Below are 16,189 nucleotides of genomic sequence, written 5' to 3'. Positions count from 1 at the left end.
AGTAAGGCAGAGAAAAGCCCCCAAGATATTTTCAGCTCTCTTTTCTCCTATGATAACAAAAACTAGAAGCCATATGTTGAGAAAGGAAAGCCACAAGCTATGTACAAACTAGTCCACTGACATCTATTCAGAAAGAAAGCTGCCTTGGAGAAAAGCAAGGACCATAGTAGATTTTGCATGCACAAAACATAACCTTGTGTTCATCCACCGAGATGTCAGGGTTGATTTGTTGTCACAGCAGAGTTCCATCAGCCCTAACAGAGCTCCTATCACACTTCCTAGTATACAGTACATTCTTAATATGTTGCTATTTATAAACAAAAATGCAGAACTGACAGCACCATTTACTACTAACACCAAAGTCTAAATATGGATTATAAAGGAAAAAACAGTCCTCTTGATTTATTTTAAAAAAACTATTTCTGAATATTAAGCATGTACAGACAATATATCAACCCTCTAAACAGCTTCAGGAGTATCCAACTATTCCATATTGCTGACTAAGGCACAGATAGGTCATATTCACGTAAAAAGATTATTACCACCATACAGTAGTCCATGCAGGTTAAGTTAAAATGAATAAAGAGGGTTATCTAGTTGTATGAGTGGATCTATAACTATTACCCAAGTTTTACCCTCTGTGTCTTTCATACAAATTGCTTATCTTGGCATAGTTGAAGCTGCTTTGTGAAAAACAGAGGGTGGGATTTTCCAGAATATACTACCACCTGTAGTTTTCAGTCTGGAAGTAGAAAGCAGTTTGCAATCCACACCCTTGCCTCGGCTCTAATGGTGAGTGCCTAAGTGATTTTGTTCTCTGATTAGAATCTTTCTTGCTCTCAATTGCTCACTGATAAACTGTACCCAATGATGGTGCTAATGCAATATCATGGAGAGGATTAAGTAACATTATGTATATTAAGAACCCAGCAGTGTTTGGTATATGTTCGCATCAAACACCTAATGTTGGTTTCATTTCCCTATTCTCTTTCTTTTCAACTAACATCTCACTTATCTGCCTTCCTACATATTTCCTTTTGAAGTCTTGGGTTTTGCTTGTTTTAAACTTGAAAAACGAAGGAGATGAATGCTAGATGTACATCAAAAGCCCTAACAGGAAGAAATATCTATGCTCTTCAAGTTTGGTTCTTACTTGAAATTTGGAATTCACAGCCTGTGACAAAAGTCAAAATAAAATTTGTGTATCCAATATTGCCACAGTTCGGTTGTGAGGAGAGAAGTTAAAGAACGGTAAGCACTGACAGAACCTGTGACCAGTTGCAGAGTCAACTGTGAACAGACTCACTTGGATGGAGTTTATACATCGAGGCTCTCACAAACTCATTATTGTCTATAGTTTCCTGGATTCTAGCTACATCAGACACATTTAAAACAAATTTGACACAAGGGGTATATTGCTTTGCTCAGTGGAACTCAAAAGAACCCAATGTTTATACAGCAGCACAAGTTTCATGCTCTTCTGTGCTCCTAAAAATTTAAAAAAGTTCTTTATTTAAGACTCAGAGAGACAGACAGAAAGAGATGGAATAAAAGAATATCTGTAGGGGCCAGCGCTGTGGCATAGTGGGTAAAGCCTCTGCCTGCATTGCCGGCATCCCATCCAGGCGCCAGTTCAAGTCCTGGCTGCTCTATTTCAGATCCAGCTCTCTGTTGTGGCCTGGGAAGGTAGTGGAAGATGGCCCAAGTCCTTGGGCCCCTGCACCGGCTTGGGAGACCTGGAGGAAGCTCCTACCTCCTGACTTCCGATCGGCTCAGCTCTGGCTGTTGCGGCCAGTTGGGGAGTAAACCAGCGGATGGAAGACTCTCTGATTTTCCTTCTCTCTGTGTATAACTCTGGCTTTCAAATAAATAAATAAATAAATCTTAAAAAAAAAAAAAAGAGTATCTGTACTCTTAACAGAGTATCTTACTAGGGTGGGCTACAAAGGAGATGCACGGCATTTCAAAAAATTTTACTGTGTCTTTAAGCTAGTCTCAACACAGCTGACTTCCAGTATGAATAAACACCTCACATTGTAAGTTTTCAGCTTAGCTCTTCTCCAGATACTGTTTCTTGGTGATGCCACTAAAGAACTTTGAATTTTGAACATATTTCACCTTCCAGTATTGTCCGCCTTGGATTTTATAGCTGCTTTTATCTACACTTGAACTTCAGGCTGCACTAACTAGTGATACCAGGCAATAATACCCCAGCTATCCAGGCAATAGCACCATCCAGGACAATAAAGAATCAGGGAAGGGTTGCAAAATCAATTTGTTTAAATGGTTAAGCATCATCATATCAAAGAAGGAGGATACTAAAGGTTTCTCCTTTATGATCACCCAACAGTTCAAAGTAACTTCATGGCAAAAATCTCAAAATTTAAATTCATCAAGTTAGAGCAATGAAAATACTATCACACGTGAGTGTCAGCATTATAAAAAAGGAGCATGTAATGAGTATATGAGTTAAAATGATAATACTTTTTTTTAAGAGCTGTATTTATTTACTTGAAAAGCAGAGTTACAGACAGAGTCTTCTAGTTCACTGCTGGATCACTCCTCAAGAGGCCGCAACAGCTGGAACTGGGCCAGGCCAAAGTCAGGAGCTTCATCTAGGTCTCCCATGTGGGTGCAGGGGCCCAAGCACTTGGGCTGTCTTCCCCTACTTTCCCAGGCACATCAGTAGGGAGCTGGATCAGAAGTGGAGCAGCCAGAACTCCAACCAGCAGCCACATGGGATGCCGGCACTGCAGGTAGCAGCTTAACCCACTGCACCACAGCACCGGCCAACACGTTTTAAAGATCTGAAATAACTTTCTTTTCTCCCTGACCTATGTACTATTGAAGTACTATGTTCCATATTCAAAGGGGAAATGATTATATGAAGTGTGATATTTCCTTGTTTGGGGTCCAAGGAACTAGTTCCAATAGGAAAGGCCAAAGTTTGAGAGAAGCAACAAAATCACTATCCTAACAGGTCATCATATCTTGCTTTCAATGTCCCATAAGAGACCTAGGCTTTAGGTTGAATTCCAAAGAATGACATTTCAGTTTCAGCAGGAAGCCAGTTGAATTAACATGTACTTATATAAGCTTTTGCTTTCAATTCATATACCTAAAATATGACACTTTGGCTCAGTATATTTTACATTTTTTCCATGTACAGATGACCATGTTCTGAATCCCTGCTCAATTTTTCCTCTTTCACAAAGTTTTCCTAACTCCCTGATACAATTGATTTCAATTTCTTACATACTTCTAAGCATGTTATTTCTAAATCTAGAATTTTTTTTAAGTTCTTATACTTGTTTTTAACTTTTATGTCTTTGTCCTCTATAGACAAACTGAAAATACCTGGAACCAAGACTTTTGATCTTTCTGTACCTCATAGTGCCCAGTTCACTACTTTGTAAACACTAATCAGTACATATTTATTTAATTGACTCAAAATGTGAAAAATAGGGAGAAATGTCATATAGTTTCTTTATATTCATATTTACATTAGGGATTTAAATGATCCCAGTCAATGCAAATAAGCAATTGCCAAGGAAAAGGAGAGAGATAGGACAATCAAGCACACATCCAAGCATTCAAAGATATCTATTAGATGAGTTCTCAAAAAGGAATAAGAAGTAATTCTATTACATTGGCTATGCATGGGCACTCTAGATCCTGCTTATTCTTGATTGTATTTAAACGCCTACCTTACTATGATCTATCAGCTAGGAAACCAAGCCAAGCAATAGAAAGTGAGTGCTTTCTCAATACTAATAATAAAACCAGAAACAGAAAGCTCCTTTAAGATATGTTAAGGTGGGTGTTAGCCAGGCTGGATGGTACTCCCTTGATATGTAAACTACAGCAGATATGTGTTTTATTCTTGGTAAGATGTTTCCTGGATCCTTGGTTATACCATTTCATTTGAAGACATAATACCCTGCAATTCAAAGTCCTGGAGAGCAGAAGCATCAGTATCACCTGGAAGCTTTTTAGAAATGTAGAATCTTGGAATACACCTCAGATATGTTAAATTAGAATTTGCATTTTCACAAGTGACTCATTTGTAGGTAACATTCTAAGAATTATGGGCATGAGGTACCCTAGCAGCAATATTTCATTTATATCCTGGTAGTCTCTCAGCTCTAAACAATAATTCTATTGGAAAAATAGAATATTTGTTTCCTACATCCTCTCAGTCTCTACCCTTTAATGATTTTCCGTGGATCTATCTATTTGTTTTAAAATTCAATACATAGGCTGGTGTTGTGGAGCAGGGGGTTAAGCCAATACTTGTGATTGTAGCATCCCATACTGGAACACGGGTTCGAGTTCTGCCTGCTCCATTTCTGATCCAGCTCCACACTAATGCACCTGGGAAGGCAGCAGATGATCGTCCCTGCCACTCACATAGGAGACCCAGATGGAAATCCAGGCTGCTATCTCCAGCCTGGTGCAGTTCCAAGGCCAATTTGGCCATCTGGGGAGTGAGTCAAAGATGGAAAATCTTTTTCTTTCCCCCTGTCTCTGTTAGTCTTTCAAATAAATAAAAATAAATCTCTAAAAAATTAAAATAAGATGTAAGTAGAAAAACACACAAAAAAATCTCTGTGGAGCATACAATGTACATATTTCTTTCATATATGTTATATTATTTGATCCTTATGATAGACCTGTGAGAATCATTATAAATTACATGAAAGTCACCTGGCTACCTGGCTACCTGGCAACAGGGATGTCACCGATGATAATGCCCAGCAATGAAGAAATCACTGGAGAAAATCCTAGCAATGCACTGGAGAAAATATTCAGCAATAAAGAAATCACTAATGAAAAGTCTGTGGCAACACATGATGAAAAACCTGCTGGCCAACAGCAGTCTACCTCATTCATATAAAACCTCCCAAACTGTAGTCTCTGGGCCACAGTAGTCAGCTTCACAGCTGCTCCCTTGTAGTGTATTTTAATAAATCTGGGGCCGGCGCTGTGGCGCAGCTGGTTGAAGCCCCAGCCTGCGGCAGTGGCATCCCATATGGGTGCTGGTTCGAGTCCCGGCTGCTCCACTTTCAACCTGGTTCTCTGCTGTGGCCTGAGAAAGCAGTAGAAGAAGGCCAAACTCCTTGGGCCCCTGCACCCACATGGGAGACCCAGAAGGGGCTCCTGGCTCCTTGCTTCTGATCAGCTCAGCTCTAACCATCCTCTCTTTCTCTCTGGCTCTACCTCTCACTGTAACTCTTTCAAATAAATAAAATAAATCTTAAAAAAAAATCTATCTCTTCTCATTCTCTTCTCTGTATTCTATTGCTTGTGAATTCCTTCACCACTCACAAAATTGACCTCAATTGGTTGCTTCCTGTGACACATAACTTGACACTTGCCGCCTATGCAATAAATGTCTGAGAACATGCGTGTATGATGCTTTGAAGATGCAAAAGACTTACCCCCCTAACCAACCAGCCCTATAAGCAATTCTAACTACATTATCCATGGAGCCAAACTTAAAAGCCAATGTCAATGTTGTTCTTGAATCTTTTGCCCTTTCAACCATCATAACCCAACTTATCCCACTAAGAGACACTAAACATGCACACTCTTGATGAAGGCTTTTAAAACAGCTATTACATATGGATTTGCTGTCAGTTTTTCTAGAATGCATGCGCTGAAGAAAAAAAAAAGCTTTTTAAAAAATCCAATTCATGCTCACCAGCAATGACATTTTCAACTAATTAAAACCCCCTTGGGTATTTCTGTTTTGTATAGCATGACTTCTTTTGAAGTGTGATCTAATCATGTGCTCTGAAATCTTCAGCCATTAGTAAAGCAACATAAGGAATCATATTAAACATGTATGATAGTTTCATCAAGAAAGTGTTTATCGTATTATTGTGTAATACAATGATTTGTTAACCAGGCTTAAAACCAGTAAATTGCTAGTCATTTTCAAAACATTCAATCCAAATCTATATCACATCAAAATGTAAAATATTAACTAAAATTTTAGCCTTCATTAAAATGCTTTAACAGTGGCATTTAGACATATAAAATACATCACTTTTACTAAAACCTCTTGGTCATTATCGAATAGACAAAGTGTCTAAAATTAAAAGGCACAGATATAGAGAAGGAATTTTAGAGAGATTCTCTAGACATATCACCCATCTCTGTTTTATAGATTTGGAAAGAAAAGCCAAAGAGGGCACACAACTTACCAAAAGTTCTACAGTGGTTTGTCACTGCCTGGCCGAGTGACTCTGGGCAAGTCCCTTTTCTCTCAGCCTCAGTTTCTTGATCTGCAAATGAGGTGATTGGACTATATGATGTAAGATCTCAAACAGCCTGAAATACCATTATTCTGGTGGACTAGAAACCACATTCCCTCTCCGACTTTTAAATACATGAAAAGATCTTTAAATGATGCTTGGCATGTCTGATGTTCCAGCTTGTTGATTCTATTAACTTAGCTTGATACTTCGGAGCCATGTTGGTTGCCAGCATGCACGACAGACAAACAAACCAGGAGAGAAAGGCTGTTGGCATACTCTTTGCCTGAGAAATGCTACAACTGAAAAGCAGCCCAGAGTGATGGTAAGTATTCTCCTCCCACTTTTAAGAGTCTGATGACTCCCTCTGTCTGGGCTCTGCCTCAGAAAATTCTTCCTAGCTCACTGGAGCCCTGGGTATCCAGCCCTTGACCTAACCTTAGACGGAGATGCATTTCCTCCTGGAAGACTCCCTGCCTGGACAAGTCATTCAAAATTAACTTTAAAAGGGACTGCAGGCTCCAGGGAGCTGTACAGTTTTGCATCTTTTAATCAATTGTCTGGCCTTCTCTGGTCTTTTGTGAAATCTTTTTTTATTCCATTACAATTTTTATTATGTTAATAAACAAAGAGTTGGTATGCATAATAAAAAAGACAAATTCAGCCTTTGAATGGAGGCTCTGTCATGATCATTGGTCATGCTTTAATTACATTTACTTATCTTACATTCCTCATTCTTGTAAGGGTAGTATCTTTGAAATGGCTTCTATTTACATTTTTTGTTAATGAGTTCCATCCTCCTCTTCCCCCACCAGCATTCTTTTCTTCTCATTATTACTATTTTCTACTGGGAAATCAGAAAGGCAATGGTTTAGAGTTCTAAAAGTAGATTTAGAGAAAGCAACTCCATAAAGCATGCATTGTGCATGGAAGAGTGGGTACTGCCAATGTCCCTACTAATTAAGTCAATCAGAATTCAATTGTTTTAGCCCATTTTTATGATGTATAGAACTGATAATAAAGCATTGTGTCCTATTAACCAGAACACATTTAAAGAAAGCAAGAGGAGGCAGCATTTGACAAAGTGGTTAGGACACCTGCATCTCATAGGAGTGCCTGGGTTTGAGACCTAGCTCTGATTCTAATTCCAGCTTTTTGCTAATATATATCTTAGGAGACAGCAGCTGACTGGTCAGGTATTTGGGTCTCTGTACCCAAGTGGGTAGCCTGATTTAGTACTTGACTTCTTGATTCTGCCAGACACAGTCCTGGCTATTGCAGGCATTTTGGGGAGTGAACAAGTGGATGGGAGACTCTCTCTCCCTTAAATTAAATAAATAAATAAATAAAAATTAAAAGTGAGATATAATCTATATTTGAATAATTGTATATAAAATGAGGGATAAGAATTTTAGGCAAAAATACATTACCTAATAAGCAAAATTTTGATGTCACTGTTATTATTATTGTCTTCTGTTATTTATAAAATACTTATTATGTGCTAGGAATTGTCTCAAGCATTTCACATGATTACAAAATTTTAACCTTATAGATATATTTCAGTGTTATCCTTAAAAGAGGATGTAAAAATGGGAGGGAGCCAAACAGCAGCCTCAAAGAACAACCAACTTCTTGAAAAACTTTTAATTGAAGGATGAAAATTTGGCAATAGAGGTTAAAACACTGCTTGGGATGCCCACATCCCATATTGGAGTCCCTGGGATCCAGTCTAGGCTTTACTCCTGATTTTAGTTTCCTGCTTATGCACACCCTTGGAGACTGCAGGTGATTGTGCAGGTAATTGGCCACCTGCCACTCACAAAGGAGACCTGAACTGACTTCCCAGCTCCAGCTCTCTGCTTTGGCCTGGGAAAGCAGCAGAAGAGGTCCAAGTCCTTGGGCCTCTGCACCCACGTGGGAGACCTGAAGAAGCTCCTGGCTCCTGGCTTCTGAACCAATGGAAGGAAGACCTTTTTTTCTGTCTCTCCCTCTACTTGTCTGTAACTCTCTCAAATAAAATAAATAAAATCTTTAAAAAAAAATCCAATGCTCTGTAACTTTGATTTTAAAGTTGAAGATACACCAATAAATGTCCACTTGTATGTTCAATAGAATAATCAAGGCAGAAAACGTTTTACCTGCCAGCCTGCCATTATCAGTTATCTGGTGAAACCGAAACAAGCTTAAATCACCCAAGTGTTTGTTAACAAACCACTTAATGAAAAGTTTTCACATGCACTTCTTGTAACTAAAAAGACAATGTGGAGTGAATTAAAAAGGAAAAATGAATTTTTTTTTCTAGTCTGAAAAACAGTATTAATCTTTGAAGCACCTTGAGGTATACATGGCAGACAAACATACATTTCTCTCTACAAGAAAAGAACTTAGAAGCCTTTGAATCAGTTACTATTGTTATATATTCCTATGATATTAATGTTAGGAATGGGCATTTAGCCTAACAGTTAAGATGTCCATGTCCCACACTGGGTTCAATTCCTGGCTCCATTTTTCTGACTCCAGCTTCCTGACAATGCAGACCTTCGGAGGCAGTTATGATGGCTCAAGTAATTGGGTTCCTGCCACCCATGTGAGAAACATGAACTGTGCTCTTAGTTCCCAGTTTTGACCTCAGCCCATCCTCAACTATTGTAGACATTTTGGGGGAAGGAACCAGTTGGTGGGATCTCTTTTTCTCTTTCTTCCTCTCAAATTAAAAAAAATAAATTTAACAATCAAGGTTGATTTAAAAACAGTAATATGAATTCACCTGAATGTGCCTACTAGCACAGTAGAACATCTTGTCCATTTCTTGTATCATAATGAAGTGACAACTAGACAGACTTTTAAGTAGTATGTATTCAAGTTGGTTTGAATGCGTTAAATTTCTACAATATGATCTATACCAGCAGCTCTCAAGCAATTGGGACAGTGGAGTGCTTCTTTTCAAGGAACATTGTGGACCCAGCACAAGCTATGACACTTTAAATATCTGTGGCTAAGAAAACACTTCAATGACAATAAAATTCATGGAGTACCTTCCTAGAAAGTGAAAAATAGAAAACTGTTCTTAAAGTCCAGTGCTATTGGTGAGAACACTGAATCCCTCAAAAGGAAAGTGATGTATCTGTATTTCCCAACAAGTCGGGGTTGCTGGGGCTCAGAAAGCAGTACTGCAAAAATATGGCATGTTGGTACACATGGAGTACTTTATTTATTTATTTTTGAGATTTATTTATTTATTTGAAAGTCAGAGTTACACACAGAAGGAGAGGCACAGAGAGAGAGAGAGAGAGAGAGAGCGAGCGAGAGAGAGGGAGAGAATGACTCTTCCTTTTGCTGGTCACTCCCCAATTGGCTGCAATGGCTGGAGCTGTGCTGATCCAAAGCCAGGAGCCAGGAGCCAGGAGTTTCCTCCAGGTCTTCCCACATGGATGCAGGGGCCCAAGGACGGGACCATCTTCTACTTTCCCAGGCCATAGCAGAGAGCTGGATCAGAAGTGGAGCAGCTGGGACTTGAACCAGCACCCATATGGGATGCTGGCACTGCAGGAGGTGACTTTACCTGCTACACTACAGCACCAGCCCCACATGGAGTACTTTTAAAAAAGAGTCTCAGAATAACTCCACCATTTGGGGCAAGTCCGATTGAGCATGTCCCAAATTGTACAACTCCTCCCTCTTTTATTCCCACTCTTATATTTAACAGGGATCAATTCTCAGTTAAAATTTAAACACCTAAGAATAATTGTGTGTTAATTACAGAGTTCAACCAATAGTACTAGAACAAAAAAAAATACTAAAAGGGATAAAGTATTACATTGTACATCAACAGTCAGGACAAGGGCTGATCAAGTCACTGTTTCTCATAGAGTCCATTTCACTTCAACAGGTTTCCCCTTTGGTGTTCAGTTAGTTGTCGCCGATCAGGGAGAACATATGATATTTGTCCCTTTGGGACTGGCTCAATTCACTCAGCATAATGTTTTCCAGATTCCTCCATCTTGTTGCAAATGACCGGGTTTCATTGTTTTTTACTGCTGTATAGTATTCTATAGAGTACATGTCCCATAATTTCTTTATCCAGTCTACTGTTGATGGGCATTTGGGTTGGTTCCAGGTCTTAGCTATTGTGAATTGAGCTGCAATAAACATTATTGTGCAGACAGCTTTTTTGTTTGCCAATTAAATTTCCTCTGGGTAAATTCCAAGGAGTGGGATGGCGGGGTTGTATGGTAGGGTTGTATTCAGGTTTCTGAGGAATCTCCAGACTGACTTCCATAGGGGCTTAACCAGTTTGCATTCCCACCAACATTGGGTTAGTGTCCCTTTTTCCCCACATCCTCTCCAGCATCTATTGTTGGTAGATTTCTGAATGTGAGCCATTCTAACCGGGGTGAGGTGAAACCTCATTGTGGTTTTGATTTGCATTTCCCTGATTGCTAGTGATCTTGAACATTTTTTCATGTGTCTGTTGGCCATTTGGATTTCCTCTTTTGAAAAATGTCTATTGAGGTTCTTGGCACATCTCTCAAGTGGGTTGTTTTGATGTTGTGGAGTTTCTTGATTTCTTTGTAGATTCTGGTTATTAGCCCTTTATCTGTTGCATAGTTTGCAAATATTTTTTCCCATTCTGTCGGTTACCTCTTCACTTTCCTGACTGTTTCTTTTGCAGTACAGAAACTTTTCAATTTGTTGAATCCCAAATGTTAATTTTGGCTTTTACCGCCTGTGCTTCTGGGGTCTTTTCCAAGAAGTCTTCGCCAGTACCTATATCTTGCAGGGTTTCTCCAATGTTCTCTAATAATTTGATGGTGTCAGGTCGTAGATTTAGGTCTTTAATCCATGTTGAGTGAATTTTTGTGTAAGGTGAAAGGTAGGGGTCTTGCTTCATGCTTCTGCACGTGGAAATCCAGTTTTCCCAGCACCATTTATTGAATAGACTGTCCTTACTTCAGGGATTGGTTTTGGATCCTTGATCAAATATAAGTTGGCTGTAGCTGTTTGGATTGATTTCTGGTGTTTCTATTCTGTTCCATTGGTCTATCCATCTGTTTCTGTACCATCTCATTAGTCCAAGTGATCAATTTCAGTTCACAATTGATCACACTGATAGGTCTAAGAGTCAAAGGGATCACACAAACAAGACTAATGTCTGCTAATACTATCTGATAGAATCAAAAAGGGAGAGAATGATCCAATATGGGAAGCTGGATATACAGCAGACTCATAGAATGGCAGATGTCCTAAATAGTGCTCTGGCCTCAGAATCAGCCCTTAAGGCATTCAGATCCAGCTGAAGAGCCCATGAGAGTATTTTAGGCATGGAAAGACATTCTGGAAAAAAAAAAAAAGATCTAAATGAAAGATCTCTGCGAGAGAGATCCCAGTGGAAAGAACGGGGCCATCAAAGAAGGAGGTACCTTTCTCTGAAGGGAGGAGAGAACTTCCACTTTGACTATGACCCTGTCGGAATAAGATTGAAGTCGGTGAACTCAAAAGGCTTCCATAGCCTTGGTAACTCATGACTAGAGCCTAGGGAAATTACTGACACCATAAACAAGAGTGTCAAATTGTTTAGTCAACAACAGGAGTCACTGTGTACTTACTTCTCATGTGGGATCTGTCCTTAGTGTGTTGTCCAATGTGAAGTAATGCTATAACTAGTACTGAAACAGTATTTTACACTTTGTGTTTCTGTGTGGGTGCAAACTGATGAAATCTTTACTTAATATATACTAAATTGATCTTCTGTATATAAAGATAATTGAAAATGAATCTTGATGTAAGTGGAATGGGAGAGGGAGCAGGAGATGGGAGGGGTGCGAGTGGGAGGGAAGTTATAGGGGGGGAAGCCATTGTAATCCATAAACTGTACTTTGGAAATTTATATTTACTAAATAAGTTTAAAAAAATAAAAACAGTCTCAGAATAAGCTCTCTGATCTTGGTACTCCTCCCATCACTCTTCTTTCTGCCCCCAAATGCAGGGATGAATATTCTCTGAACTTCCTTTTTCTGATTAAAAGTAGTTCCTAAAATAGAATATAATTGTCATGAGCCCCCTCCCCAAAATCTCATCAACCACAGAAGATTCTAATCAGAACCTCAGAAAGTCTCAATCATGGCATATCACCTGTTCTTTTGAGGGTTGCTACCTGAGAGATGTTACTTGCATAATTAGACAAGTTTTATTTACTGTGTGTTTCTGCCCTTCACCCTCCCAGAATCTGTTCTCACCTTCCCCTAGAAACCTAAGCATCTACAGGATGCTATACAAATTTCAACCCTCTGGCTTTTCTTTGGGTCTCATATTTTCTGTGGCTCCTTTGTACATTCATATAATAAATTTGTATGTATTTCTCTTGTTATTTTATTTTCAGTTTATTTTGAAGACTCAAATATTGAAGCTTCAGAGTGTGATAGGAAGATAGCTTTGTACTTACAGTGGCAGAAGTTAGAATCAGAATTCAGGATTCATGGGGCTGGTGTTGGGGCATAGTGGGTAAAGCCATGACCTGTGATGCAGACATTGCATATGGGTGCTGGTTAGTGTCCTCCTGCTCCACTTCCAATCCAGCTCCCTGATAATGGCTTGGGAAAAGTAATGAAAGATGGTCTAAGTATATGGGCCCCCGCCATCTATTTGGGAGACCTGGATGGAGCTCCTGGTTCCTGGCTCCAGCAATGTCTAGCAAAAGCCATTATGGCCATCCGTGGCATGAACCAGCAGATGGAAGATCATTCTCTCTCTCTCTCTGTCCCTCTCTCTGTACAACTGACCTTCAAATAAATAAATACATAAATCTTAAAAACAAAAATAATTCAGAATTGACTTACTCATTCAACTGATGCTTATTAAGAGCCCTCCATGTGCTAATTTGGTGCTAAGATTCCAATGTATATCATGCTAACAATTTTTTAATCATGCAGTTTCTACTTGGCACATATCATCTACTAAACGCAGGTTGTATTTTTGGTACAATGTGATGAGGCATGTAAGTGTTGCTATCTGTTACAAAGACCTTAACAGCTACTTGGGAACAAATCAAGTACATAAATAACTACAGCTATTGATGGAATGTAGTTAATACAACAGAACAGCAAGAAAACTTCTCAAGGGTTGATTCCATCATTTCCTACCCACACATAGAAAACATGTCTACTAACCAATTATCACATCTGTAGCCATCATATACTCTGGGAAAAGAACTACAAAGATTAGAAAATGTCAACAGTTAACTATAAAAGTATAACGTCTTTGAGTACTGTATATTGAAAGAGAAATTTGTTTTGAAAAGTCAAAAGGGTATTTAAGTGTTAAGTACAACACAGTAATATATATGCTAGTGAGATTCTTTTAAAGATAGCTTATTGCAGACTAAGTATCTGAATGTGCTTCCAGAAAGCAGAATTTGACCTTCACATATTTATTGTTACTATTTATACTTATTAGAGATATTGTCATTTTCCATTGTACATGGATTTCTTTACATGTACTCTTTGGAATTACAATAGACTTTTTTTGATAGTTAATAACTAGGGAACAAATAGGACAGAATTGGATTGTATCAACAGGCCCCTAAAGAGTCATTTAGCAATTGATCAGTTCATTCTTAACTTACTCAGTTCCTGACCAAAGTTGTGACAATCCCAATTTTTGATTCATTAACCCAGAATCACTTGGAAATTAATCAGATCTTCGCTAATCAGGCTATGTCCTGGAAGTATACTCAAACTCATCTTTTCCACAACTTTCTTACTTCTCATCAAAGTCGAAGTTGCCTCTTCCTCCTCTGAACACAGTAACTGTGTATACTTACATGAAAACTCTTTTCAGCTTTTTAAACAATTATTTACATATATTACCATACTGTTTGAGAATAGGTATTTTCTCATCTATATTGGACATCTCAGACAATAAGAAGCTTACAGTTAAATACAGTATTTTTTCAAAGAGGCAAAACAGTCACTGTTATACTTTAATTGTGAAGCTCTACATATGTGAAGGATGTTCTAGTCAATGAATATGCATTGGCAGCTTGCAACCTACCATGTTTTTTAGACTTATTAAATGATCCTTAATTCTTAACAAAAAGAATGAAGAGCAGAACACCTAGTGGTTTTAGGCTACCCACATTCTAATCCCAAATATGTCAGTAACTAGCTTTGCCATCTTTGACGAGGATTCCAATCTTTTCAGTGTTCTGGTTCTTCATATTTAATCCAACAGATTAAGCTGACATACTGAACAAGATTCATTCTTTCAGGCCTTTATTCCAAGTCAGCTACCACATACAGATTTCTATACTTATTTTGTTTGGATTATCTAATAGCAATATGGGCAGAGGAGGGTAGAATACCCTCATGCAGTTTGTCCAAAATTTTTAATTTTATATTACATATTCTATTAAGGAATCCAGTTTATAGCACAATACAACCCTTTTACCTGTCATCTACTCAAAACTGAAAGTTTCACCAAATTTCACAACCTGTGATGCATCTTAATTCTATTCTATTCTATTCTATTCTATTCTATTCTATTCTATTCTATTCTATTCTATTCTATTCTATCTTAGCCTATCCTATTTCATGTGGGGAGCAACTCGGACTAGACAAAGTTACTGGAATTAAGACTTATTCTATGCATCTGCTCTCCCACAATATGGCGCTGGGAGAGGAGGCAACAGCTTCTACCCAGCTGCCTCTCACCAACTTGACAAGCTGTAGGACCTGCTCCTGATTGGAGGAGAGCAGCATACTCGGCGTGTGGGTAGCAGAGTTGGGATTGGTGGAAGAGGACTATAAAGGAGGAGAGAGACAACATGCACGAGGAACATCTAAGAGGAACATCTAAGAGGAACATCTAAAGGAACACCTGTGCAGCCCCCGAGAGAGCCGGCTGGCGGTGTGCCGCTCCCCTGTGGAAGTGGGGAAAGTGGCCAGGGGGAACCGCCCTTCCACGGAGGTGGAAGGGACAGTAGCCAACCCGGGAAGAACCAGCAGCAAACCCGGGGAGGGCTGAGCAGACAAAAGAACAGCGCAGGGTCCTGTGTCGTTCCTCCACGAAGATGGGGAGCGACAATTTCAATCTACTGTTTTTAGAAAATTGCAGTATTTCTGAATAATCAAATTGATTTCTTTACCATCTCTTGGTAAATGATACAACAGTATTGTTATTTTAAAGCTTTTTATTAATTTATTCTAACTTATTTAAGAGGCTCAGAAAGAGAGACAGACTTACAGATAGCTCCTATCCACTTATTCACTTCCAAAATGTCTGCAATGGTCAGGGCATGGCCATGATAGGCCATAGTTTGGAACTAGGAACTTAACTGAGATCTCCCATGTTGGTGTTAGGGACTCAACCATTCAGGTCCTTACCTACCGCACCTGAGGGTACACATCAGCAGGAAGCTGGCATTGGTAACTGACCTAGGAGTCCAGCACAGGCACTCAGATATGTAATGCAGGCATCCCAAGTGGCATCTTAACCACTAAGCCAAATACCCTCTCCCAATCATTTTACTAATCTATTCTAATGTTTACTTTCCTCATTTGTCAAATGTGGAAAACAATATCTCTTTTGTTAAGGTTTATTTATTAATTTGAAAGGCAGAGTTCCAGAGAGGCAAAGGCAGAGAGACAGAGAGAAGGGTCTTCCATTCATTGGCTCACACCCCAAATGGCTGCAATGGCCAGAGTTGGGCCAATCTGAAGCCAGTAGCAAGGAGCTTCTTTTGGTCTACCTCATGGCTGCAGGGGCCTAAGGACTTGGTCCATCCTCAGTAGCTTTCCCAGACACATTAGCAGAGAGGTGGATGGGAAGTAGAGCAGCTAAGACTTGAACCAGCATCCATATGAGATGCTGGCACTGCAGGTGGAGGCTTTATCCGCTATGCCACAGCGTTGGCCTGGAAAACAATACCTCTT

General features: G+C 39.2%; 1 protein-coding gene across 11 annotated transcripts in view; it reads right to left on the bottom strand.

Moving 5' to 3' along the window:
• Positions 1 to 16,189, bottom strand: part of LRRC4C (leucine rich repeat containing 4C) — a 1,373,254-nt gene that overhangs the window by 125,815 nt on the left and 1,231,250 nt on the right. For 7 of the 11 annotated variants that reach the window (XM_051826000.2, XM_051826012.2, XM_051825996.2 and 4 more), the window contains one exon: positions 6,210 to 6,290. The exons of the other annotated variants lie outside the window; for them this stretch is intronic. The gene's annotated coding sequence lies outside the window, so the exon portion shown is untranslated. The remainder of the gene's footprint in view (positions 1 to 6,209; positions 6,291 to 16,189) is intronic. 11 annotated transcript variants of the gene reach the window in all.

The sequence above is a fragment of the Oryctolagus cuniculus genome, chromosome 1 (genome assembly GCF_964237555.1).
Source record: "Oryctolagus cuniculus chromosome 1, mOryCun1.1, whole genome shotgun sequence".
NCBI classification, from domain to species: domain Eukaryota; kingdom Metazoa; phylum Chordata; class Mammalia; order Lagomorpha; family Leporidae; genus Oryctolagus; species Oryctolagus cuniculus.
This window is presented reverse-complemented; position numbering and strand designations above follow the sequence as displayed.